We start from the raw sequence: 26,139 nt of genomic DNA, 5'->3' as shown, positions 1-26,139 counted from the left end.
GGATTGTGACATGATGTGCTTGTATTTTGGAGAGAAGGGTTTTGTGGGGACAGGCCTAGGGAGAACGCTGTCTGGCTGGGGAGTCAGCACAACAGGGAACCACAGAGAACCGGGCAGACCCCAAGGCCCCTGCTGGGGAAGAGGCTGCTCGCCAATTCGAGCCCGGGTGCTGCTTCTGTCCTTTATCTGGGGCCTCAGAGCTCCCTTCACAACCCAGTCCTGTTGATACAAGAAAAAAAATGTGAGGCATGAGAAAGGCTGTGTCCCAGGCTTTTGTTGAACCCCTGGGATGTGCCCCACCAGATTTTGTTCCTCGTCTTCGTGCAGTAAAGAATTCAAGAGCAAGCAACTGTTGAGTAAAGGTAGATTTACTCAGAGAGATACATTGAAAGGCAAGAGAAACGTCACGAGGTGTGGGGGTTTGATGCTCAGATTAAAAGTAGGTACACACTCCACAGACAGAGTGTGGGACTTCTCTGAAGAGGGAGAGAGAGTGGTGACGGCGAGGCGGCCCTGTGTTGCTTGTTTTCTTGGGCTTGGTGGTTTCATATGCTAATAAGTAGAAGGACCAGCCTAAGGGGAAGGGGCTGGGATTCCCAGGGAGTTGGCCATTTCCCACCTTGTGACCTTTTGTGGCTAGCCTTGGGACTGCCATGGTGCCTGGGGGCGTGTTATTCACCACGTTACTATTACAATGGGTGTATAATTAAGCTCAAGATCTGCTAGAAGTTAAATCTCTTCATCCTGAGCCTCAAGGCGTATTGGGGGTTGAATCCTTCACCATTTTGTTGTTAATTGCTGTGGCCTTCCTTGAATGGCTGTGCTCTGCCTGATTCCATCCTGTCTCACTGTGATGACACAGAGAGAGCAAAGGCTGGGCCCTGCCTGTTCTCCTGCATTTAACAGGGGGAGCAGTGGGGTGGGCTGAGGATGACTCTGAGTGGTGAGAAGGATGTTTCAGATTTTCCCACGTGGGACATGGGGACCTGCCAGCAGCCATCGCAGATTTATCTCACGGGCATTATCGCTTGTGTTGTTACGGAAACAACAGGCCAGCCAAGAAACAAGCACTGAGATTTATTACGCAGGCGGGCTCAGAGGGGCTTCTGCTCCGAAGCTCTGAGCACCTCCAAGACCTGCACATGAGGTTTCATAGGGTTAATTACAAGTAAGGGGCTATTAGCCAATAAGGCTCAAACAACAAAAAGCGAGGTATCAGTACACTGAAGCTTATCAATTTGGAACAGATCACGTTACTGATAATTGTTAACCTTGGATTTACGAGTTAGCCTATTAGCCCAGTAAACTGACACTAAACTTCAGATTTACGAGTTAGCCCAGCAAAACTTAGATCAGTAAACCGACACTTATCACACTTAGATGTGTGACTTAGCTTGTTAGCCCAGCTGGGCTTTTCCTTCACAGTGTCACTCACATTTTCTACTTTTCTTTTTTTTTTTTTTAAGTATTTAATCCAAATTTAATATCAGGTTTGTTTTGGAAAGAAATTTCTCTTTTTCTTTTCTTTGGGGCTCATTTGGGGGGATAGGTAATAAGGTGTATTTATCTGTTAGTGGAGGCCGTGGGGCTTGAACCCAGGTCCCCGTGCACTCTAAGAACACGCTTTACCACCCGCCCCATCATCTTTTTCTTTTTGCTTTAGCTGCCAAGAATCTTACATCTGAATTTCTAGTCGGCCTTTAACACTTGCCCTGACTTCATGGAATCCATTTTTATGACTTTACCTCCCCCTGGTTTCATTTAAGTATTGAATCTCTATTTTCTCTTCACTCTCAGTTTTGCCTTTTTGTTGTTATGGTTGTTAAGCTGTGTTTAAAAAAATTGTTTAATTTCTCTTTTAGCAGGAGGCTGAAAGTAAATAAATATGTAAACAAACAGCACACTTAAATGCTTTTATACATTCTAAGCTGTTTAGTAGTTACTTAAAAACTGAATTGAATATTAAAATGATAACATTTTTAAATTATTTTTTAATTTTTTACAAAGATATAGCTGATTTAAAATATGATATAAGTTTCAGGTGTACAATAGATGCTCCATTTATAGTTACTGTAAAACATTGGCTGTATTCCCTGTGTTGTAAGATACATCCCTCTAGCGTGATTACATTACATGTTGCAGTTTGTATTAGAAAGTTGGGTAACGCAGAGTCTGGGACGTGGCTGTGTCTGACTCAGGTTCACGGTCACCCTGAGTGTCAGAGCCCAGGCCCTCACTCCTGTCTGCAGGGCAGCGAGTGGATGCAGCTCTCATCAGCGCTGGCACCACCCTCTGAGTGGCAGTGACAGCAGTGATTGTGTGTGGATGTGCAAAGTGTTGTTCCAGGAGCTTTACATGCATTTCTGCATTTAATAATTAAAGCCCTCCTGTGAGGAAGCCTTTTATGTTTTTAATGAATAATACATTTTATTTTGATATTGATAGAATTAAAACCTCCGGAAAATTTAGAGGAGTAGTACAGTAAACGCTTAGATACAGTTCACCTAAAAGGGCACTGTTTGCCCTTTGTGTCTGGCTTATTTTAGCATAAACTTTCAAGGTTCATCCATATTTTAGCCTGAATCAGTACTTTATTCTTTTGGTTTGATAATATCCTTTTTCTTTTTTTTCGTTATTCGTCTATTTAAAAATATTTTCATTGAAGTCTAGCCAGTTTATAATGTTGTGTCAGTTTCTTGTGTACAGCACAACACTTCAGTTAAATAGGAACATACCTGTATTTATTATCATATTCTTTTTAAACATAAGTTACTATAAGATATTAAATATATTCTCCTGTGCTATACAGTATAAACTCGCTGTTTATTCTATACAGAGTCGGTATCTGCAAATCTTGAACTCCCAATATATTCCTTCCCACACCCTCTCCCCTCTGGTAACCATAGTTTGGTTTCGATGTCTCTGTGTCTGTTTCTGTTCTGTAGATAAGTTTATCTTTCTGTTTCTTTTTTTTTTTTTTTTTTAAGATACCACATGTGAGCAATCTCATATGGTATTTTTCTTTCTCTTTCTGGCTTACTTCACTTAGAATGACATTCTCCAGGTCCATTCATGTTGCTGCCAATGGCATTATTTTATTATTATTTTATGGCTGAATAGTAGTCTATTGGAGAAATATACTACAACCTCTTTATCCAGTCATCTGTCAGTGGACATTTATGTTGTTTCCATGTCTTGCTATTGTAAATAGTGCTGCTGTGAACATTGGGGTGAAAGTGTCTTATTGAACTACAGATCCTTCTGGATATATGCCCAGGAGTGGGATTGCTGGGTCATATAGGAGGTCAATTTTTTGTCTTTTGAGGAACCTCTATACAGTTTTCCACAATGGCTCCACCAAACTGCATTCCCACCGCAGTGTAGGAGGGTTCCCAATTCTCCGCAGCCTCTCCAGCATTTACTGTCTGTGAACTTCTGAATGATGGCTATTCTGAATGGTGAGAGGTGAGACTTGATTGCAGTTTTGATTTTCATTTTTCTGATAATGATATTGAGCATTTTTTCATGTGCCTATTGGCCATTTGTATCTCTTCATTGGAGAAATGTTTCTTTAGGACTTCTGCCCATTTTTGAATTGAATTGTTTGTTTTCTTTCTTATTAAGTGTAAAAGCTGTTTACATATTCTGGGAATTAAGCCCTTGTCAGTTTCATTTATTGGAACTATTTTCTCCCATTTCATAGATTGTCTTTTTGTTCTGCTTTTTGTTTCCTTTTCTGTGCAAAAGCTTGTAAGTTTAATTAGATCCCACTTGTGTATTTTTGCTTGTATTTCTATTGCTTGAGTAGACTGCTCTAGGAAAACATTGTTGAAATGTATGACAAATGTTTTGCCTATGTTTTCTTCTAAGAGGTTTATAGTGTCTTGTCTACATGTTTAAGTCTTTAAGCCATTTTGAATTCATTTTTGTGTATGCTGTGAGGGAGTAGTCTAACTTCATTGATTTACATGCAGCTGTCCAGTTTTCCCTATACCATTTGCTGAAGAGGCTGTCTTTACTCCATTGTATGTTCTCACCTCCTTTGTCAAAGATTCAATGACCAAAAGTTTGTGGGCCTATTCTTGGTAATTTTGTTTATCCGTTCATTGATGGATGGATATTGTTTGTAACTTTGGCTACTCTGAATGATACTGCTATGAATATTGATGTGCAAGTTTTTGTGAGAATATGTTTTCATTCTGTTGGCTGTACAGTTGGCCCGCCATATCTGTAGTTTCCACTTCATGGATCCAGATGGCTGATTGTAAAGGCACTCGAACATCCTTGGATTATGGTATCCAGGGTGGGGCTTTCCTGAAACGAACCCCCCGAGTATACTGAGGGATGACTTTATATGTAGGAGTGGAATTGCTGAGCCATATAACTCTAACCTTTTGAGGAAACACCAGGCTTTTCCAAAGAAGCTGCACCATTGCCCCTTTCCAACGGCTGCGTATTGAGGGTTCCCATTTCTCTGCCTCCTGACCGACACTTGTTATTTTCCATGATTTGATTATAACCATCCTAGTGAGTTTAAAATGAGATCTCATTTTGTTGTTGATTTCGGTAGTGATGCTGAGCATCTTTTCATATGCTTATTGGCCAATTGTGTATCTATTTACATCCTTGTCATATTTAAAAATTGGGTCGATTTTCTTTGTATTGGTCAGTTGTAAGCATTTGTTTTGTATCCTGGATACTAGTCTCTTATTAGATATATGTTTGGAAAATTTTTCTCCTATTCTTCAGATTGTTGTTTCACTTTAATTTTTTTAAACATTAAAGCTATTTCTTTATAGGGGAGGTAATTAGATTTATTCATTTTATTTTTCTTGCTAAGCATGCACTCTATCACTTGAGCTACCCCCTTCCCCTTTCATTTCACTTTCTTGATGATGCCCTTTGTAACAAATGGTTTTAATTTTGATGAAGTCCAGTTTATCTTTTTTTTTCCACTTGTGCTCTTGATATTGTATCTAGGAAGCCATAGCCTATCCTAGGACCACAAAGATTTATACTGTCTTCTTTTAGAAAGTTTATACATTTAGTTTTTACATTTCTGTCTGTGATCCATTTTGAATTAATATTTTATTTGTTATATAAAATACGGGGGTCCAGATTCCAGATTCATTCTTTTGCCTTCAGATACCCAGGTGTCTCTGCACCATTTGTTGAATAGACTATTCTTTCAATGGAGTGTTGTTGGCACATTTCTGGAAAAATGACTGTAAATGTAAGTTTCCCCCCTGGATTTTTTATTGTGTCTCATAGATTTATGCATCCAAATTTATGCCAGTAACATAATGACTTGAATACTATAGATTTGTAATAACCTTTGAGTGAGTCCTCCAACTTTGCTCTTCTTTTTCAAGATTGTTTTGGCTGACCTGGGTCCCTTGCAATTCCATATGAATTTTGAGATCAGTTTTTTAATTTTTGCAAACAAGTCAGATGGAATTTTGATAGGGATTCCATTAAATTTTTAGATCACTTTGGGGAGTCTTAACATTTTTAACAATATTGTCTACCATTCCATGAACATGGGATGCCTTCCATATATGTAGATCTTTAAAAATTTTTTTGGTGATACTTCAAAATATCCAATGTACAAATCTTGTAAAATTTTGTTAAATGTATCACTCATTTTATTTTTAATGCTGTTGTAATTGGAAAGGCTGAGCTTCCTAAGGGTGGGACTATATAACAATTTATTTATTTCTAGGATTCCTACACAGCAAATACCCTAGATTTATATTTGCTACATAAATCTATCCACAATTCTTCCCACCCCTGTGTCATAAGAAACCAAAACCCAGGTTAAGCTACCTGAACACCTATGTGGAAGTGAGAAGTGAGACCCTTGGGTGGGGCTTTGTGCAGATTAGACTGAGAGCTTATTCAGTATGGCTTCATCTTAATTTCTTTCAAAGAATCCTTTCAGTGTATACAGTCAGATACATTAAGAACATGCCCTTTTGATGTGTGGAGGAGCTAAGACTATGATTTTCAAATAATTTCTAGTGACAGTGTTGTACTTGAAACCTAATTTGCATCAATCTTTGAAGATTTATATTTCAGGAGCTTTGACTATATAATACCTGTCTTTATTCAATAACTACAACTAAATGCTCAAACAACATGTAATAGTTTGAGCAAACTGCCCCTGCCCCGTAGTGCTCAGTGGCTGCAGCTGTAATTAGAGTCAAGGCTTACCTATCCCAGTACGCTTGGGCTGATCTGCTCAAATTAGTCCAACAGTTTGTCGGTAGTCTTTTGGACAAAGACATAAAGCATTGATTTAAGGTTGCTGGAATGGAATCTATTTTTTTAGTATTAAGTAAGCACATATTGAGTGATTACTGTGTTTTGGGAATTGTCCCTCAGCCTCAGATGAATATTATTTTGCTTAAAACCTCTCATATTTCCTTGTTATTTGCAATTTACAGATAAGGAGACTGAGGATTAGGTCTTCTCTCTTTTGGGGTTAGCTCATTATCAATGATGGGAAGTTGTAAGGAAAAAGATATTGATTCATCCAGAGAAAATATTTTTCTGAGAGTCAGCATTGAAGAGGGTGACCACTGAAGAGGGTGATCATTGTTGGAGTGAGACGAGCCCCGGGTTGTACGGAGTCAGCTTCCCTGTCCTGGACATGTCACGTGTAGAGCTGCGTGGTGGGTGAGGCGGCGAGGCCGCGCAGGGAATGCGGATGCCGGGCCGTTGGGCTGTGTTCAGGCCCGGTGGGGCTTTCTCCTAAGGGCAGTGGACCGTCATTGACAGATTTTAAGTAGGGGAGTGGGGTGCTCTCGTAGATCACTTTTGTTTGTAGAATGCTTAGAAACATTTAGAAGGCTCGGCAGGAGGTGATGTGATAAGTCAGAGTAGGGTGGCTGCAAGGTGTAGCAGTGTTCAATTTTCAAGTGATTTTCAGTCCCAGGTTTGTGGCTCAGTAGCCGTGTCACTTTGGATGACGCACTCAAGGAAGTGAAATAATTTATCTTATCAATTGAAGCAGTGATATACAGACTTCCCAGGACTGCTCTGGAGGTCCAGTGAGATAACGTGTGCACAGTGTGCAGCATGGTCCCCAGCACACAGCCAGTGCTGAGGGAGTGCCATTGAGTACCTGGTAGGTCAGGTGTGGGTGGTGGGACTCGGTGACTGAGGAAATCGGGACCCTGAACGAGGGGTCCAGTCACATCTGTGAGTTATGGGCCTGAGCTGGGAGAGGCAGGGAGACCTTGCCCCCCAACAATGGGTCCTGGGCAGGACGGCTATGGGAGGAGCACCGTTAAGTCAGCTCTTTGCTGGTGGAGTTGGAGGTGCCATTGAAACATCTAAGTGCAATGTCACAATCACAGAGGAGGTCTGGGCCCAGGCTGTGCATTTTCCTATAATCTCAATCCCTGAGGACGCCGAGGTATTGATCACTGAACGTGAAGGCATACTTTACAGGACAAGTGAATAGTCATCAAAGCTCACTTCTCTTTATTCATCACTCACTTTGCTAATTGGGTACTTACAGAGCTCACTTCACCGTCCTCACCTGGGCTCAGGCTCCACAGAAAAGAGCTGGTGAGTCTCCCTCTTTTCCAGAAGAAAACACATTTAGCTGGTAGCCTTCTGTACCTCGCCAGACTTAGAATTTTAGTTTGTTGATTTAATTCTATTTTCTGATGTCCGTCTCCTGACAGGAGACACGTTTTACCTCATGGTCAGGTTTCAATTAGCTGTTACTGAGAATTGCTGATCTGATCCTTAGTGTATGTTTTCTATTAACTTTGTAGAGTACTTATCATTTTTCTGTCTTTGCCCTTTAATTTTGTTTCCTCTTCAATGTTCTATCCTATTTGTGGCTTTATTTTATTTTTTAATTAAAAAATGTTAGCAGTTAAGAAAACAAAAGCAAAGAAAAAATGCACATGATATCTAAATTTAGAAAATATCTAGTGTGTTTTCTGTCTCGGCAATGGAGGGCTCTAGAAACTCGTGAAAACCTTCATTACATAAGTTCCTTAAAATGTTGATTAAGAAATAAAACTTTCCTTCCTCATCTTTCAAGCTGCACAGCTAATTGTCAAGAAAGTGAGGGGAAATTCTCAGAAGCCAAGACAAACCAGAAAGCAGGGATTCTGGGAGATACGTGAGCCTTAGAAGCCCTGGGGTGCCGGTTGGCTCCTGAACTGAGTTTCAGTTGCCCTGGCAGGAGGGCAGGAGGTGAGCCCGAGGCCTCTCACACTGGGAGTTGGATGGCTGTTCTTATGTAAGGCCAAGCACATCCTGAGAATCCTGCTTTATAAAAGGGTGAATTAGAAAGAAAAATAAAAAAGCATTCCTCAAGGCAAGGAAGTAAGAAAAGTCAATTTTTTTGGAAGCGGGGAAAAATAACATATCCAAAGTAAGGATTTAGTTTAAATCTGTACTGGCATGAGAGTGACAACAAACTCCTCGCAGAAAATCACAGCTCCTCCCGGAAAGAGAAGTTGTGTTTTGAATGAATCAGTGGGCAGCCATTCCAATAAAGGCCTCCAGAGTCTTCTGGATCAAGATACTGGACCCAAACTACTCCCTTCCATGGTCTCATTTAAATAACAGGAAAGGTTTTAAAGAAAAGAAGCCATAATCATAGTTCTATTTATTGGCATTACTATATGCTAGGAATTCAGATGTGACTATGGAGTTGTCTCCTCTTTTATGGACCTTACTTTCTATTTGACATAGTTGGGGAACCTGGTGGAGGGTGGTGTTAGTCTGTTGCAATTAGCCAGGGGAGGAGATTAAGAAAGCAGTGAAGGTTGGGTGACATTTTTAGCTGAGGACAGTCCTGTTCAGTTGGCTTGTAATTGCAGGCTCGTTGAGTTGTCACTGGAGGGAATTGATCTTATGGAATTTGGACTTAACTCAGGCCTCTTCAGAATGGACAAGTGAACCTGGAGAAAGACAGTCAAATCTGTACAGACATTAAAGTCCACGTGAACGTGCTGTCTCCCTGAGCCAAAGATAGGACAAGTAGGCAGCACTTCTTGAGGACAGAGGAGTGGCTTTTAAGGTTCTCCAAGAATGAATCCCAGGGAACCGAGATGGCCAGTTGTCAAACTGTGACTTTGCTCTTTGGACGGTGTACCCACAGAGGTTATTGGCCGTTTATAGGTTTCCATTTCTCTTTAATACATGTCAGGTGATGAGGAAGTGGGCATAAACGTTTGACACCTTGTCGAGGTGACTGGGTACCTGCCTAGAAGCGAGGGCACAGCTGCGGCTGCGCCATACATCTTGCCGCCCATCCCGCTCCCCGGCTCCGTGATCACTGCAGAGTGGTTCCTTGTTGACGTGTCCGTCTCCTCTGTGACATCGTAACTAAACAAAAGACTGGAGCGTATTAGCTTGGCTTTGTTCTTTTCCATCCTTCCCTTCAAATGATTATGACTGATAGTGGACCGAGTTACATTTGCAGATGATTTACACGTAGGGCTTTCAGTACAAACCTTGTAATCTCCGCTGTGTGATCTAGAGAAGAAAGTTACATTCTTTCCAAATTGTTTTGATGCACTTATGTGGGAAAATGATGTACGTTTGAATATGTATTTCCTCTCTGAATCTTCATGGCTGGAGATGAATATTTGTAGACATGGAATGAGTTTTCTGTATTTGAACTGTATGGTACCCTAAATTCTCCCCATCTTTTTAAAGTCATCACTGGAGTGCTACCTCCAGAGTGCCCCAAAGCATCCACCACTGCCTGTTCTTCAGACACTGTGAGTTTCCAAGTTGGAGAAGGCTGCTGGCTGTTGAGGCATTCTCTGGCACATATCTGGCTGGCTGATGTGGGCTTAGCACCCAAGACTTGGCAGACAGTAACTAACCACGGTCACGTCCATTTCTGGAACACTCATGGAGGATTTTACACCTATGCTAGTGGCATACGTTATTTCATTTAGTTTTCCCAACAATCATAATTAGATTTTATCCCCTGTATTAAAAAGGAAACTGTCAAAGCGAGTGACGTGCAGACTTTGGACTGGAACACGGGACTTTCTGATCCCTGTCTCTGTTCCCTCCCCGGCCTATCCTTCCAAATGGCCAGGAGACTCTTCCTCAGTCTTGAGTTTCCCGCTGATGTTACCACTCTCTTTGTTTCTGGAGAGGAAAACAAGTCTAAACTTACTTTCCAGTTGTAAATGGAATGGAGAGTTAGCGTTGGAAGCCGGGAGAGTCTGTCCTGCGATGAAGCGGTCACCGAGCCACTTCCATTGTGACGTCACGTCACTGTCTGGGCCCCTTGCACAGCCTGTGCACAGGTGATAAGCCAGATGTGCCGAGCAGTCCTCCCGGACAGGGCAGTGGGTTGGAAATGAGTTTGGGGATTTGGTTTCATTACATAGGTTCCTGAGGGCCTTGGCCTTGCACTTCGAGTGGGAGCATTCCCTGTCCACAGACTCGTGCTCTGGGCCAGTGCAGACCTGACGTGGCCTCAGCCTGAGGCTCAGGGCCCGTGGTGATGAGGAGCATTTTAGTCCAGGGTCTGCCAGAGTCTCTGACACTTCTCGGCTGTGGGGCTTTGTCCAGGATGATAATAATTCCTCCCCGAGTTTCAGGTTTCCTTGCCTGTGAGCCGGGGTAGTAATAGTTTCTGAGATGATTGTAATGATTCAGTAAGGGGCGCAGCGTGTGCTGGCAGGTAGCTGGTGTTTAAGGAGCAGAAGTCGCAGTCACTCTGTCAGCCTCTCACTGTGTGCTCTGTGCTTTGAGAGGTTGTGTGTTCGGTGAAAGTCCCGCCCAAACCCTCGGGTCTAGATGAAACGGTGTTCCCTTTATTTTCCCTTCCTTTTCCTCTTTCCCTTCTCTGTGTCCAATGTTTAGGTAGCAGATTCTTCTATTTCAGGGAATACGGGCCTTTCTAGTAAAAGGAGAGGCGGAACGCGGAGAGGTGGGGCCCGGAGGGGGTCTGGAGAGTCTGCACAGCGCTGCTTCCCTGCGTTTCTGCATCCGGTCCCATCAGGGCACTAAGTCAGCCTTCCTCTTCCTTCCTGTGTCATCGGGTCTCTGTTTTAAGGGAAAACTTTTTTCGTGTCTTTTTTCACTTACCTGTTTTGTTCAGATGCTTGTTGCTTTTCTCCCTGTGCCTCAGCGTTCCGAGGAGAGAATTCAGCAGTGCAGCATCCTCTCCGAGCTCTATGAGTTGATCGGCTTCCACTGCAATTCCGCCTTCTTCAAGTTGGTGGCCCCCGTGCAGCGCACGGCCCCCGGCATCCCGGAGCCTGGCGGGAAGGCCTGCTACCGACTCCTTCTGCAGACGCTTCCTGGCTACAGTCTGTCGCTGTTTCCGCAGGACTTCAGCAAAGGTGTTGGAACTAAAACATTGCTTCAGTCCGATTAACCATGCCTGGTTTGGGCCCTGCTGTCCTGTCTCATCAGGGTGAATACTGGTTCGTGTAGTAAAGGGCTCAGCAGACTTTTTCTGTCAAGGGCTTGGGAGTAAATATTTCAGGGTCTGCAAACCTCCTGATCTCTGGTGCAGCTGCTCAGCTCTGCTTTTCAAACGCCAGAGCAGCCGGACAGTCCACACACCCACAGAGCTTTATTCACCGCGGTGGCTGGGGCTGGATTGGGTGTATGAACTGCAGTTTGTCCCCACAGCCTCCTCACATTTGACGCCTGCACCAGAGCGTACATTTGCGACAATGGGTGAACCTGCACTGAGACGTCATCATCACCCAGAGCCCATGCTTGACACTAGGATTTACACTTGGTGGTGTCCAAACTCTGTGGGTTTGGACAGATGTGCAATGACACGTATCCACCGTCACAGCATCATACAGAGTAGTCTGTCTTAGTGACCCTAAAAATGCTCCGTGCTGCACCTCATTCATTTCTCCTTCCCCTCTAGCCTCTGACAGCCACTGATCTTTTAGTCTCTGTGGTTTTGCCTTTCCCAGAACACCATACAGTTGGAATCAGACAGTTGCAGAACCTTCCCAGATTGGATTCTTTCCCTTAGTAATATGTGTTTAAGGTTCCTCCATGTCTTTCCATGCCTTGATAACTCATTTCATTTTAGCACCAAATAATAGTCCATTTTCTGGCTGGACCACAGTTTATCCATTCACCTACTGAAGAACAGCTTAGTTGCTTCTGAGTTCTGGTGATTATGAGTAAAGCTGCTATTAATATCTGTATGCAGATTTGTGTGTGGACACAAGTTTCCATTTCGTCGAGTAAACACCAAGGAGCACAGTTGCCCGATCATATGGTAGGAGTACGTCTAGTTTTGTAAGAAATTGCCAGACCACCTTCCAAAGTATCTGGGCCATTTTCCATTCCCACCAACAATACATGAGAATTCCTGTCACTCCACATCCTCACCAGCATTCGGTGCTGTCAGTGTTCTGCGTTTTGGCAGTTCTGACAGGTATGCAGTGGTACCTCGCTGTTTCAGTCTGCATCCCCTTGATGACAGATGCTGTGGAGCATCTTTCCATAGACTTCTTTGGCATCTAGATTTCTTCTTTAATGAGGTGTGTGTTCAGGCATTTTGTTCATTTTTTTAATCAGGTTATTCATCCTTCTTGTTGAGTTTAAAGAGATTTTGGTATATTCTGGATATCAGCCCTTTATCAGTGTGTCCCTGCCCTTCACCTGCAGCACCGGAGTTGTCCTTTGGGTCTCAGTGGAGTGTCAGCACTTCAAACAGGTTCCCTGTCTTCCTTCAGCCTAAATACTGTCCTTGTATTTTTCACTTTCATTGACTCATTTTGTTCTTTTTGAATAGCATTTCCCATAATTTGTAAGTACATTAAAAAAGAAGGGCAATGATTGAACACCGCCTCCCCCACCAGGCTGTGTGCCCTGTGAGAACAGAGGCCCTGTCCCCACTCACCATTTCCCATGACAGCACATGGCACATGTCCATGTAAAAGTGTGTAACGTGGGGCCAAACCTGATGAGCAGCTATGATGACAAGTGTTGGCTACCATTTATTGAGTAGACTTTGTTTCTGATCTTAATTATTAAATCACATGAATGAAATTTGTTTGTTTTGAAAAATAAAACAACAAAGCACACCTCCATGTGATTGGTACTTTCTACTTAGCCTTCTGACCCAGGAGGGGACTTTCACCATCATGTTGTGGAGGATGTTGTGGAGGTAAAGTAAGAGAGTGAGATCAAATACAGTAAAAATGATAACTATCGGCTGGTTTTATTTTCACTAAGCCATAAAAGTAACTTTAAACTCTATCTCAGATGTTGTTCTGTTGTTTTAAACATTTCTCATAGAATTAAATGGAAGCCCACTAAACCCTGAAAGGGAAATTGCGTGCTCAGGTCCTGAAAAGTGTTTATGTCTATTTCTTGAAATGCACATTTTCCCTGCTGGTTACAGAAAGTCGAGGCGGAAACACAGCCGTGCGCTGTGTGTGTCTGCCGGCTTCACGGGCTGCTCACTGTCATTTTCATTTTCTTGTGTTGCAGCTTATGAAGGTTTTCCATGAGATATATTGCTCAGCCTTTTCCTGAATGAAGGATTGAATTTTCCACAGGAAATATTATGAAAGAGAGTGACAAGGCACATCGGTTTTCCAAAAAGGCATAGTTGATGTAATAAACTCTCACTATGGTGAACTTTTTTAATACAAGCCAGTTGAAAATTTTATCACTAGGTCATATGCCACAAATCTGTCTTAAGAATAAAAAGATTCAAATTTTATAGAAGAAGCAGTTTGAATCAAGTAGAAATTATGATTTGTACACTATTTGTTGTTAGATCTTATACTCAGTCTTATCATAATTGCCTGTGGTAGGAACTGGATCATTATTTATTTATTTAAAAAAGAAAATCCACTAGGTGCTATTTGCCCCATTCTTGATGTGGCAGTGCTGAGGTTAGTTAAGTTGGGCCATTCAGGATTCTTAGCTAGGTTTCCTGGACATTGATTTCAGCCTCTTTATCTTTTTTACAATCTATTCTTTTGTGTCGGACTTTGGTCTTTTGACAACGTGGAAATACTGCACGGATCTGCCTTTCCCTTTTTTCCTGTCTTTGTGGGGAAAGATTTCTGTAAGACAGACAACTAGGACATTAAGGATTTTGTGTGGGGTAAGTTTGGTCAGTTCTAAGGATTTCAATTAATATGTAATAATACTTGCCATTCAGCTAATGACAGTAAAATTATAAACTAACTTAAGTATACATCAGTAAGTATAGTACAATAAGCCCATCACCCAGATTAAGGAATGCACAAACTTTTCCATATTTCCTTTATTCAGACCTTTGTTCTTTAATTTGTCCATTGTTGAACTATTTGACAGCAAATCCAAGAAGACATGTCATTTTACCCTATGTACTCAAGTAGGCATGTCTGAAAAATGAGGGCCTTTTCTTTGATCAGGTTTTTCCATTTGACCCATGTGCTCGTTATGTACCAGCTGTATCAGGCATCTCACTAGGCGTTAGGGACCCTTGGGGCAATGAGACAGTCCTGGCTCCCAAGGAAGTTAAGGGTTGATGGAAGAAACCAACACAGGAGCTTGGGTGCCTCACTTAAGGTCCCTACTGGATGACACCATTTGGACAAACTTTGTGCACAATACAGTAGGATTCACAGAAGGGACTGGTCAGACTTGTAGGGCCGGCCGTGAGAGAGGCAGTCAGCAGGGCTACAAGAGGAGGAATCATTTGATCAGAATCTGAAATCCTTTCTGCCAACCTTTCTACCAAGCCCCCAGGGCCCTTCACACACAACCCTGTGCTGTAACTGTTTTTGATTCCAGTTACCACATCTCCTTCAGGAAGGATTTTAAGGTGGAAAATATTTAAAATCCATAATTGTTGACAGAAGAGACATAGAACAAGGAACATGTAAACAACACAAATGTCCATCAGCACATGACTGGATAAAGACGAGGTGATACACATCTACAATGGAATACTACTCAGCCATAAAAGATGCCATTTGCAGCAACATGGATGGACCTGAAGACTGTTATTCTAAGTGAAGTGGGGTGGAAAGAGAAAGAAAAATGCCATAAGGCTTCATTTATGGGGAATCTAAAATTAATAGCAATAATAATAAGACCACAAATGAACTAAATATTATTTTGATTTCTTGAATATATGTAAGCACATCTGACTGTCCTCTGTGATTTGTTACCATATTCTGTTTATTATTCTTTTGTAGATGTCCTTATTCCTCTGGTAACTGTAATTTTAAAAATCTAAAGCTCTAATCTGTTCTTAGAAAGAATAATTAGTACATATATGTAAACTAAAAAATGCAGTATGCTCTATACATGTATTTACATGCAATATGTGTATGTGAAGTTGAACTGTAAAAATTCTACCTGATAAAACTGAAAAAGGAAAAAAATAAAAAACTTATTTTAAAAAATCACCCCTCTATAGATATTAAAACGTTCATTTCTGAGATTCTGTGAAAGACGGCATGGAAGTAGGTTTTTAAGATTTCCTCCTTGTTCCTCGGTGAGCAGCCTGGGCTGCACAGCTTGGCCGCCACAGGCGCCCAGGACTTGCCGGCTTGCTCCTCACTTGTTGGGAGGAAGATTGGCTGCTTCAGGAATATTTATGCTCTTAGAAGTTGCTGAAAACCCCCCAGAGCTTCTGTTTACATGGAGTGTAGCTGTCAATATACCCCATTTTAGAAATTTGAACAGAAAATTTAAACCCAAGAACTGACAAGCACTCGCTGCCCCAGCACGTGGTCAAAGCAGTGCTGCCACGGTGGCGTGTGTTGGTTCTAGAAAAAATGCACCATACACTCAACAATGAGGGTGAACCCACAGAACTCATCTCAGCAATGCTATGAAGAGGTGGGACCCAAAGCCCCTAAAACAGTGCTGAAGTCCCCAGATGTCTCAGAACACACAGAGCCATGGGATAAAGAATCCAGTGTCTCACGGATCACCAGCTGTGGAGACCGTGTCCTGGGTCAGGAGGAGCAGAAGTAGGGATAGAAGGCACACAGTCCTATTGGCAGCCAAGCTTTAAAGGTGTTGAATTGACTGAAAGTTTGGCAAAGATTTGCATTTAGACTACTACATTTCCTCTCCTGGAGACGTTAGAAGGATAACACTGATTAATAGAGGATGATTGTAATGGATTAATTATGATACTGATGACATGGGCTGCGAACACTAACCCTGCACTCAGTGTAGACTAAGCATTTTATGTACACACTTCGTTAGGTCTCCACACCACTGCAACGTGGCATTAAGCACTCATACAACCATGAAACCAGTGACTATAGAACAGTCACAAGCCTTCCTCTCCAGCATGAGGTAGCAAAAACAGCAAGGATTTTCAATGAGAAAAGCCAAAATCATATATTTTTGGGAAAGAATGCAAATGAAACACTGAAGAAAAATAAACCAAAAGAGCAGATGTAATGGAAAATTTTATTGAAGAAAGCAATGATTGATTCAATTAAAACAGCTAATGTCCCTGGTATAATTGAACCATCAATCCAAATTTTTGGAAAAGTGGGTTGTGAAATTACTGTTTCATTTAATATTGGAATTCCTATTTGGACCAATTTGATATGCATCACTGGTGTGAGGTTAGATATTAAGGTAAGTAACAATATTCCTTTTTTTTTTAAGTTAACAGGAAACATAACAAAGGACTCCAGATTTTGGGAGAGAATGCAAACAACTACTATCATACTCCGTCCAGTAAGGACACGTGTCCCTGCGTCACCAAAGCAATGAGAATTTGCAGAAAGAAAACACAGTTCTCCAATTGTGACAAATAAGAGACCGTGAGCCATGAATTACGAGAACAAGCAACTGTTTAAATGCCATGTGCAAATTTTTTTATCATCTTGAAAACATCACTGATGTTCTAGGTAAGAAAAAGAATTGTTTTACTAACAAATCCAACTGACACAGGGTTTTTTCCAAGTGAGAAGTTGATTCTAAAAAGTGCAGAAAAATGAGTAAAGATGATCTGCGCAGTGACGGAGATGGTCTTAGACTAACCAGCACCACGATTCCCGGTTTTACACTTGCTCTCTGCTCGTCACCTCTGACACAAGAACTCATCAAATGATTGTTTTTTTCTTTAGGGAAAAAAACAGATAAACAAAATCTAACTACAAGATGTGGTATGTAAAGCGGTAATGAAGTTGTCTAACCTTATGATGCAGCCAGTGTAATGTAGCACTTATTCGGGCACTAGAATTTTTTAATTTATTTCTTTTATACCCTATTTCTATCCTAAAGGAGACACTTAAAGTTTTCTGCTTTATTCAACATATCTTGTGAGGGTTGTGATATACACTGGTATGGCCGTTTTCAGAGATTCAAAATCGCCTCTGTGGTTGTGGTCAGGAAAGACAAGGCTCCCTCACAGCTGCGACGGAGAAGGAATCCCGGAGTCAGCCCACGGGCAGCTTCCGAACCGCATCTGCTTGCACTTGGCACAGGACACCATCAGCAAGTGTAACTCTGACAAGGAGATTTCCCCGGGGACCTGGGAGGTGCTCTAACATTCTGAAGCCACTTGTTTCCCAGTTAGGTAAGGCTTGGAAAAATAGTTTTTTAGAAGTGACTCCCTTTGTATGTGCCTTTTGTCCTGAGAGGCCACTAATTAGCATAGAATATAAAATACTCCATAATATAAGAATTTGGGTACCCCATCTTTCCATCTACCTGTCTATTTGTTTATCATATTTATAGTTAGGTTACATTTTCTACGACGTTCATTTCCGGGCACCAGAAAGAAAGGTTACAAAATATTTATTATAAATAGGGGGGACTGGGTCTAAGGGTTAAAAACCACTACTGCCAACAATAAAAACGATATAATAATTTAAATCTCAGTTGCATCAGTCCTTCCAGAATTACTCCCTCAATTTCACTGTTAAAACAGTAATGGAATCTCTGTTCTTCCAAGACTCGGGCCTGATCGCCACCCATCCAGACATCTGTCTGTGTGTCCCTACTTGTCCTCGAGGCCCCCGAACACACCTTATGGGGTGAACTTTCTTCAGTGTCCCTACTGTAGGGGAAACCTGGAAGTCCCAGACACTGTCCAGGATTCACACCTACCTGCAAAAATCAAAGTCATGTGACTGAAACGGGACAACCCAGGAGGTGTGATAGGGCTGAAAGCTCACCAAAAAACAGGTTTGGGGGCCTTACCCAAGCCCTCCACCTCCTAACATGAAGAAGGACAGGGAGGCCCAATTAGCCACGAGACTGGGGGGCTTCATTACTCCATGAATAAAGGATTTGTGCCAGTGCCACCTTTAGACAGGGAACCCCAGAAACCATACTTGGAAGCACCCCGTCCCCTCCCCTCTGAACAAATATTCTCTCAAGACACGTAGTGAGAGATGGGAGCCCCGGTGAGCTCTGGAATAAGATGCGACCTGAAAGACTGCTGGTGACAAATGGTGTGGAGCTCGGGCAGCCCCCAGGGCCACCAGCCCTCCTGGTACCACTGATGCCCACACTTCCATCCACAACAGTTTCTTCAGGACCCTTACGCACACATAACCATCACACAAAAATGATTGCTTAGACATAATTTAAGAGAAATAACATTATGAGAATGCCAAATTCATGACAAGTCAGAGTCAAGACCCCAGAGTATTTACTGGATGTGATCTCACGTGTGCCCCGCAGTGAGCTTTAAACCCTTAGGACACAGTCATGGAACAGTAGGCATTTTCTTTCTTTCCTCCAAGTTGGCTTTACTGGAGAACTCTGCAGACACAGGAAGACTCTGGATCCCACCTCTACTACTTACACAAAGGGCTCATCACGTGGAGTGGGATAAGCTCTGGTGCGACAGGCTCCAATGTGAGCACTCCCGTGCCCAGCTCCCCAAGGAGCAGAGCGCCCCCCACGTGCACTGCAGTGCCTGCAAGAATCAGGTGTCTGATGAGTGAGCCTGGGGCGGGCAAGACAGGAAGCGAGCACAGCTCCCTCACGCTCTGCAGGTGATTTCTGTGTCATCTTGAATAAGTATAGACAGCATTAAAGATGTTTGACAAGAGGGTAAAAGGTAAGGCCTCCCCAAATCTCCTTGCATTCCTTTAGTGGGAGACCTGTTAGAACACATGGTGATAAGAGACGCTGGCTTTACATGAGCACGTTGCCCTCAAGGCTGCAGGGGAGGCCACGGTGCTGCATCTGCCCCACCTCCTGCCCTCGTCCCCCAGACCTCACAGGGGCCGCTGACTCATTTCTCTGACTGTCTCTCCTTGTTATTGCTGCTCTTCCAGCTTTTAAGAGCTCATAAGAACCTCACCAGAAAATCTTTAACAATGAACCCAAATCAAATGAAATCAACCACAGAAACACACTGCCTTCATCATTACTTTACATTTTAGGAAGAAATTCTTGAAGACGACTCCCTGACCTGAAGGGATGGATGGAGGAGAAAAGAAAAGAAGACAAGAATTTTTGACCCATAAAAAATGAGAGGTAACCAGATGGTGGCCAGTTTTCATTGCACCTCTCTGCCCGCCCCAATTTCACATGCCCCTCCCAACTCAACTCATCAGAACTCCACTGAAGGAGACGGCTTTGCAAATTTATTGGAAGCCAAAGAAATCGCTCGAGAAACAGTCTCCCAAACCCAGCGAGAACACTGAAAGCTGACCAGTGCCAGGATGTGAATACTAAAACACACAGATTCAAACTCCGATACCCTCCCTGGTGGGTGTACTTACAGTGGGGGTGTCGCCGTGCAATTTGTCAGCATCCAACATATAAAAATGAAGGGGACACCAGTTTTCAACATCACAGTCCCTCTGAAACAACTGGTGGTCAATTATCGTTTGTCAGCAGCGAAAGTCGATTTTCTCCCCTGCACGTGGAGGTGAACACACAGAAGAGACTGATGATCCCCTCTGCGTGTGTAGCTAAGTGTGTCTAAGCAAACTGGCTCCATCAGCCTCCTGATGAGCAGGGGACTGTGTGAGCCGCGGGGCTCTGCAGACTGATGGCCGGGCAAGGAGGGCGCTTCCTTACTTTGGGGAGAAAAATGCGGAAGCAGCACTCGCTGGAAATAAATTCTAATTAAAATTTCAGGTGCAGTTCCTGCAGCGTAACCCACGCCAATAGATGAGGCTCCCTCCGTGCTGCTCAGTCATGTGAGCCAGGCTCATTATTGTACCTGTGTGTTTGGTTTAGCAAGTGAATCATGTCTGTTTTCTGGAAATTACATGAGGGTGGAAAACCTTCCAAACATGTTCATTTATTTGCTGTGGAATTTGTTTAATCCTCTTATGAGCATTTACAATGACAACCTTCTTAAATAAGCATCTTTGCCCGAGAGACCTTTCCTGGCACATGCGCCGAAACCTAGTACAAATCAGAAGCAAAATCAAAACCTTTCCAGCTGCACAGCACAGCAGAATGCGTCCAGTTTGAGAATTAAGGATTTTTTTCTCCACACCCTTTTACTCTTCTGCCCAAATTAATCAGCCTCTGCTGCTCTTGTATAGTGAGTATCGTATGACTAATCTTCTCTGCCTGTAAAATGGAAATGGGAGATACTTCTACCCAATAAAATGTCATAGAACTAACTACCAAAATTATATATATTAAAAAAAAAAAGCCAGGGCTTTATGCTGTCCAGGGATATGAATCATTTGTTTAATGTGTCAATTGTTACAAGAATAAACTTTTCTAAATGTAAAACCTCCTCAGAAATCTTCAACTACTATTCAAGAAAAATATCACAGAAAATTTCTGAAAAGTATTTAAAGGAAAATCATTTTTAACTGAATCATATTCTAGGCACACTGAATAAATTCTCTTTAGAGAACTCCTACTTTTTTTTTAATAAATGACCTTTAAAAACACACCCAGCTTTAATCAGTAAATCTTCATTCCTTATTTTTAAAATTCTTAAGGCATGCTATTTTTCTTAAATCAGATGAGGAGGTATTCGCAAGCCAATGGACAACGGAATTACTTAAGAAGACATTATAAAGCAGCAAGAGCAACTAGCAATTTGCCAAGCATTCTGCCTGAAAGTCACTCTTACCATCTCATTTTGACCTGACCGCTTGGAGGTGAGCTCCATCAGCCCATTTAACGCATGAAGTAACTGAGGCTATGTGTGGTCATGTTTCCAGTACTTGATGGAGCCAGGATCCAAACCCGGATCTTTTTCTATAGAGCCTGTGCCTTTACCAGATCACACTTACATTTCTCACTCTTCAAATGCACTCAGTCCCCGAGGTAAAACACCTTCCTTGCGTTTCTAAGAGTTTTAGTAATTACTGAATTACAAGGACTAATCAGACATTTGTGTGGGCTAATTTTTTATTTTCTGATTTTCCTGAATCATTTCAGGCTGAATTCATACTACTTACGAGGAGAAGTCCTGAGGCAGAGAAGTGAGGGTATGATAAGCCAGACATAAACAATTTCAAGAGATCCACTTCATCAAGGAAGCAAAGTATTAAATAAACCACTTCAGCAACATGCTTGTCAATAAGCCTTGGTGTCTCTGTCTCAGCCTGAAGGAGGGTAAGCCCTCCAGCCCATCTGTCTTCCAGCCACTTACCCTGGATGATCGTGGTTCCCTCACCTGTGACACGTGTGTTCTCCAGGGAATCTTTGTAGAGATTAAACGATAAACTATATGCAAAGGGGCTACTTATTTGCTAGACAGAAGGCACTAAACAAATAATAAAATTATTTTATTTCATAGAAATGGGAGGTAGGTCTCCCAATTAAACATTCCTGATAGAATCCCAACAAGGACTTTAATATATCTGCCAGAAATTGTAAAATAACATTTCTTTTTTAAAGGCTGTATCCATTCTCCCTACTTTTTACCAATCCTGGCTGTTATCCTGAAAATCTATTCCCAGAACGTGGCATCCATCTCCCATATTTAAATCCTTTAAGTTTGAAATTATGATGAAGCTTGGGCACATAAAGATTCACACCATAATTCACAGAATAAACAAACACCACAGGAACAGGGCCACCTCCAGAACCCATGTGCTCAGGACAGGCTCCAAACTTCATAAAATCAGATGCATGCTGTTTGAACAGAAAGAAAATTGAATGTCATCAAAGAGGCTGACATAGAGCACTGGCCGGCTCAAGAGATGACTCCTTCACCCCTCATCTGACTTAAGTCATCTAACAGTTATCAGTTGATCTCTAACTAAAAGTAAAACAGGGGTAGGTTTGGAAAGTAAATTTTTTTCCTACAATATATACATATTGTCAACTAAAAATTGGCACTTGTCATCTGCCTCTGATTTCATTAAGTTTTGAGCCACTGCAGCTGCTGACCTTCAACAACTTCTGAAAGTAGTTAAGTGTGGAGATCAGGAATGGGGCGCTCTGTGCTCTGGGAAAATGGGCAGAAAAGCCTTCAGATAGTTAGACATTTCCAGGAAATTTTAAGAGCCCAAATTCTTGGATCTCCTCCTATCTAGAAAGGCACTGAAATCATTAACACAGACACCTGCTCCTCGACTAGCAGCAGCCTCTGACTTAACGTATACTTGACTGCACGTTCCCATTCAATGAAATCTCATATAATGCTGAGCTCCCCCTCATCTTCAGAGCAGCTCCTCCGAGCTCTCTGAGATGCTGTCACCTGGGCTCTGGTCCTCATTTTGCCCCAGATAAAACTTAACCCACAACTCTCACATTGTGTGGTTTATCGACAGTACCACAAAAATTAAGCTTACATACTTGAACTCATAGTAAACATTCAGTATCAAACATTTCTTGACTTAAATTACTTTTTAAAAGTAAATAATTATTCCATTTCTTAAATATAGCATATTTAAATATAAATTAATTATTTATGAATCTTAGGAAAATATATTCTGCGAAAGTTTTTAGCTAATTAATAAAAAAGCTATTGTGTGGAGTTATAGAAATTCAGAAGTGGAAAAGAATAGTATTGTAACTCAAGTTCTTGTTTTAATTGCAGAGATCCTGAGGCCTCAAAAGACATATCAATTTGCCTGGTTTTATACACTGTCCTTTAACAGAAAATCTAGAACTAAGACCCTGGTCTTTGAGAAACCAAGACTTGCTCTGCTGGTGCAGGGCTGAACTTTATGAAAATGGGTCTTGAGAAAGAACCAGAATGCGGGGGCCTGGGCGAGGCAGCGGAGGAAAGGAGGGTCTCACCTGGTCGTGGGTGAGAAATAGGCTCCCGCAGTGCTAGTGTGATGGGCATCCCTCAAGTGCCTGGAAACTACTATTTAGCACACCTGCCACCGAAACGCACACAAGCTGTTTAACTAGAAGGCTGACCAGGAGGCTTTCTCAGTGACACAACAAGCTATTTTCACGTTAACTCTACAACTACAGGAAGAGAAAGAATAGAAAGCTGATATTAATTATTAATAATTTACACCAAGAGCCAAGGAATTTCCAGGAGAAATATAAAGACTTGTTGGAAGTTTCATTATGTGAACTTACTGCCAATTCAGTTGTCTTAAAAATTGTTCTATAAAATATAGTGTCCTTTGCTGTTCCAAATCACATTTGAAGGAAATAATGTTTCTTAAGGGTGTTTCTGGAATTTTCTTCTACTTCCTAACACCAAATCTCAGAACTTTAAAGAAATGGAGGGTTGGAATTTCGTCCACTCTTCTCTAGGCAATTTATTGTTCCTTCAAAGAACAAGGGGGGAATCACACATAAAAGCATTTGAGCATCAGGCTGCTTATATTTCCTCCAGAAGTCTTGGAAATTAACCTGGAAATGAACAGCAGGACAGAAACCTGGCGGGAGGGTCACTGGCTAGAAGGTGAGAACAAATGTGTTCTCCAACGTGCTATGGTAGCATCTAGTTTAAATCAACCGAGCAATTGTTCCAGCATACACTCACCTCTACGTGAAAATCTCAACCGTTACCAACTGCTCAGTGCAGCCAGAAGCAATGGACGGACTGCCGAGGCCCCCGGCGGCTCATCGTGGTGTCTTACACCATGTGTAGGATGATCGGTTCCTCCCCACCCACTCCCTCCCCTCCCCTCGAGGGAGATGGCTGGTCCTGAGTTGAGCTTACCTCATAGCAAGCTGTCTCTCAGCCCTCTGTCTAAAGCAAGATAAAAGCAGGAAAGCTACCTGGGACTTTACAGAACCATCCCAAATGGGAACTGAAGCACCTTTCTTCCCTCTTGTCTTCTGCCTGGAATGCGGACCTGATGTTTGACACTCAGGCAGCCACTTTGGGCCATCAGGTGATGGGCTGAAGATAACAAGCATCTTGTTCTCTGACCCAGGGGCCATCATGCAAACCAGCCCTGGGCTGCCGATTGCTTGACTTCTTTATGTAAGAGGGAAATACAATTTTAGCATGTTTAAGCAACTGCTGTTATCTGGGGAACTAGGTGTTGTACATTGCCATGGTAAGACCTAATAATAAAGTTAAATATTCACCAAAAACTATTTACTAAATAGTTAATAAATGATAAAGAGATCTTGATTTCTGTTTTAATGCTATGAAATGTAAATCAAGTTTCAGCATATGCCAATAAAACAAGACACTGTGGAGATAAAACAAAACAGAATTTGTAGAACAGAGACCCAAAGCATCCTCCTCTCCAATTCACAGAAGGACAGCCGTGACTCTACGTGCCAAGGCTAGAGTCACATGGGCTCCCTGGTTTCCATGTCTTTGGTTGTGTTTTGTTTCCAGCCTTGGGAAAAATGGATAAAACTTCTGCTCAAATCATTTCAGGAGCAGCTTCCATCTTGTAGAACCCATGTCTCTTCCTTTCCTCTGCCTCCTGGAATGTTCTGACACAATTAATCAGTCCAGCCTTCTAAACTGAGTAAATGGAGTTCAATCAATCTGTTTTAGACAGAGTTAAAAATAGACATTAAAAAGCATAATTAGGAAATCTTATCTTCCAGAGGTCATTGCACAGATGAAATAGGAGAATATCTGTGAATCACTCTGTAAACACTAAGTACAATACAAACAATATTAGTACTGATTCTGTTATATTCATCAATAAAGGAATACAGAACCCTTTCTTACCAGAAGGAAAAGGTGCTTTATAATTTTCTGTCACTTTAATTCTTCAAAAGTTTCTATAAATTTGCTGTCTTTAAAAAAATCAATGCACATTAGGAACTAATTTTAATTCCTTCATCTCCCCCGGTTTAACACATATCAAGAATGTTACCATTTCTAGATATTTTATTTAGGAAAGCCTTTGGTATACATGAGGAACAGAACACGGCAAATTGTCAGCATCACTCAGGATAGGAAAACCATTTTTGATACCCGAACTTGAAGACATGAAGAAGATGCCTGACATGTCCCACTGACCTTTCAAGCTATTCTTTTTCAAATACTTGTTTCTTCTTGGTCCAGAACAGACACGCATTTGTTGATGTGAGACTCTTTAAGTGAAAAGGTCAACCCATCATTACCACTTTAGAGACTGAAACCTTACCCTCCTCATCCATGTGGACATAGCATCCTTACTGATTCCTAACATGAAAAATGACCATCGATGACATCTCAGGATGCTCCAATGCAGAGGTTCTCTGCTGCAGTGAGAAGGAAAGAGCCGTGTGCTTCAAGACACGCTTACTGTCTGCAGCTCACTTGGCAAGACACGGCAACTTGTCTAAGTTAATGCTTAAAAGTGGAGAATAGTGACAACACCCATGGCAAAGGGCATTCGGAAGCTAATTCCTTGGCCCCACTTCATCGCTTCTCAAGAGCCGAGGGCAATACCTTTAGAAAGGCAGCAACGTGGTACCCAAGTCATCAAAAAGCTGCACCTCCTACTAGTTGACAGTAAAGCAAGTGTCATCTGGCTCAACAGATCTCCCTGTGTCTCTACAGTGTATGGCTACATTTTCTTTATTTTTTCGGTTGGGGGACACTCCATTTTTGAAAATCCCCCTCCCTGTAGTAGAAGTTCTTAATTTCCCAATTACAATGCAGGCTTGAAGGGGGGATAACAGAGCTGACAAAACATAGATCACTATTTATTCCTTGATATATTTTTGGCACATGGACTAAAAATCTTTGGGTCAGTTGGACATCAAGATCATATCTAATTTACACAATTGTCAACTGTCATTTTACTACCAGATCCTGAAACAGTCACGTGGTCACTAGGCTTTTTTTTTTTTCTTCCCTTGACCCATGGATTTGAT

The 26,139-nt window shown here is 42.0% G+C and overlaps 1 long non-coding RNA gene and 1 pseudogene across 1 annotated transcript; both read left to right on the top strand.

Moving 5' to 3' along the window:
• LOC135318892 (trafficking protein particle complex subunit 9-like) overlaps positions 1–13,188 on the top strand; it is a 62,497-nt pseudogene extending 49,309 nt beyond the window's left edge.
• Positions 13,189–16,869: 3,681 nt separating this feature from the next.
• On the top strand, positions 16,870–24,991 carry LOC135318894 (uncharacterized). Its single transcript, XR_010377296.1, has 3 exons — positions 16,870–20,470; positions 20,906–21,044; positions 22,937–24,991. It is a non-coding gene; the product is annotated as an uncharacterized LOC135318894 (long non-coding RNA).
• The last annotated feature ends 1,148 nt before the right edge of the window (positions 24,992–26,139 follow it).

The sequence above is a fragment of the Camelus dromedarius genome, chromosome 22 (genome assembly GCF_036321535.1).
Source record: "Camelus dromedarius isolate mCamDro1 chromosome 22, mCamDro1.pat, whole genome shotgun sequence".
NCBI lineage: Eukaryota > Metazoa > Chordata > Mammalia > Artiodactyla > Camelidae > Camelus > Camelus dromedarius.
Note: the sequence above shows the minus strand (reverse complement) of the source record. Positions and strands in the feature narration are given on the sequence as shown.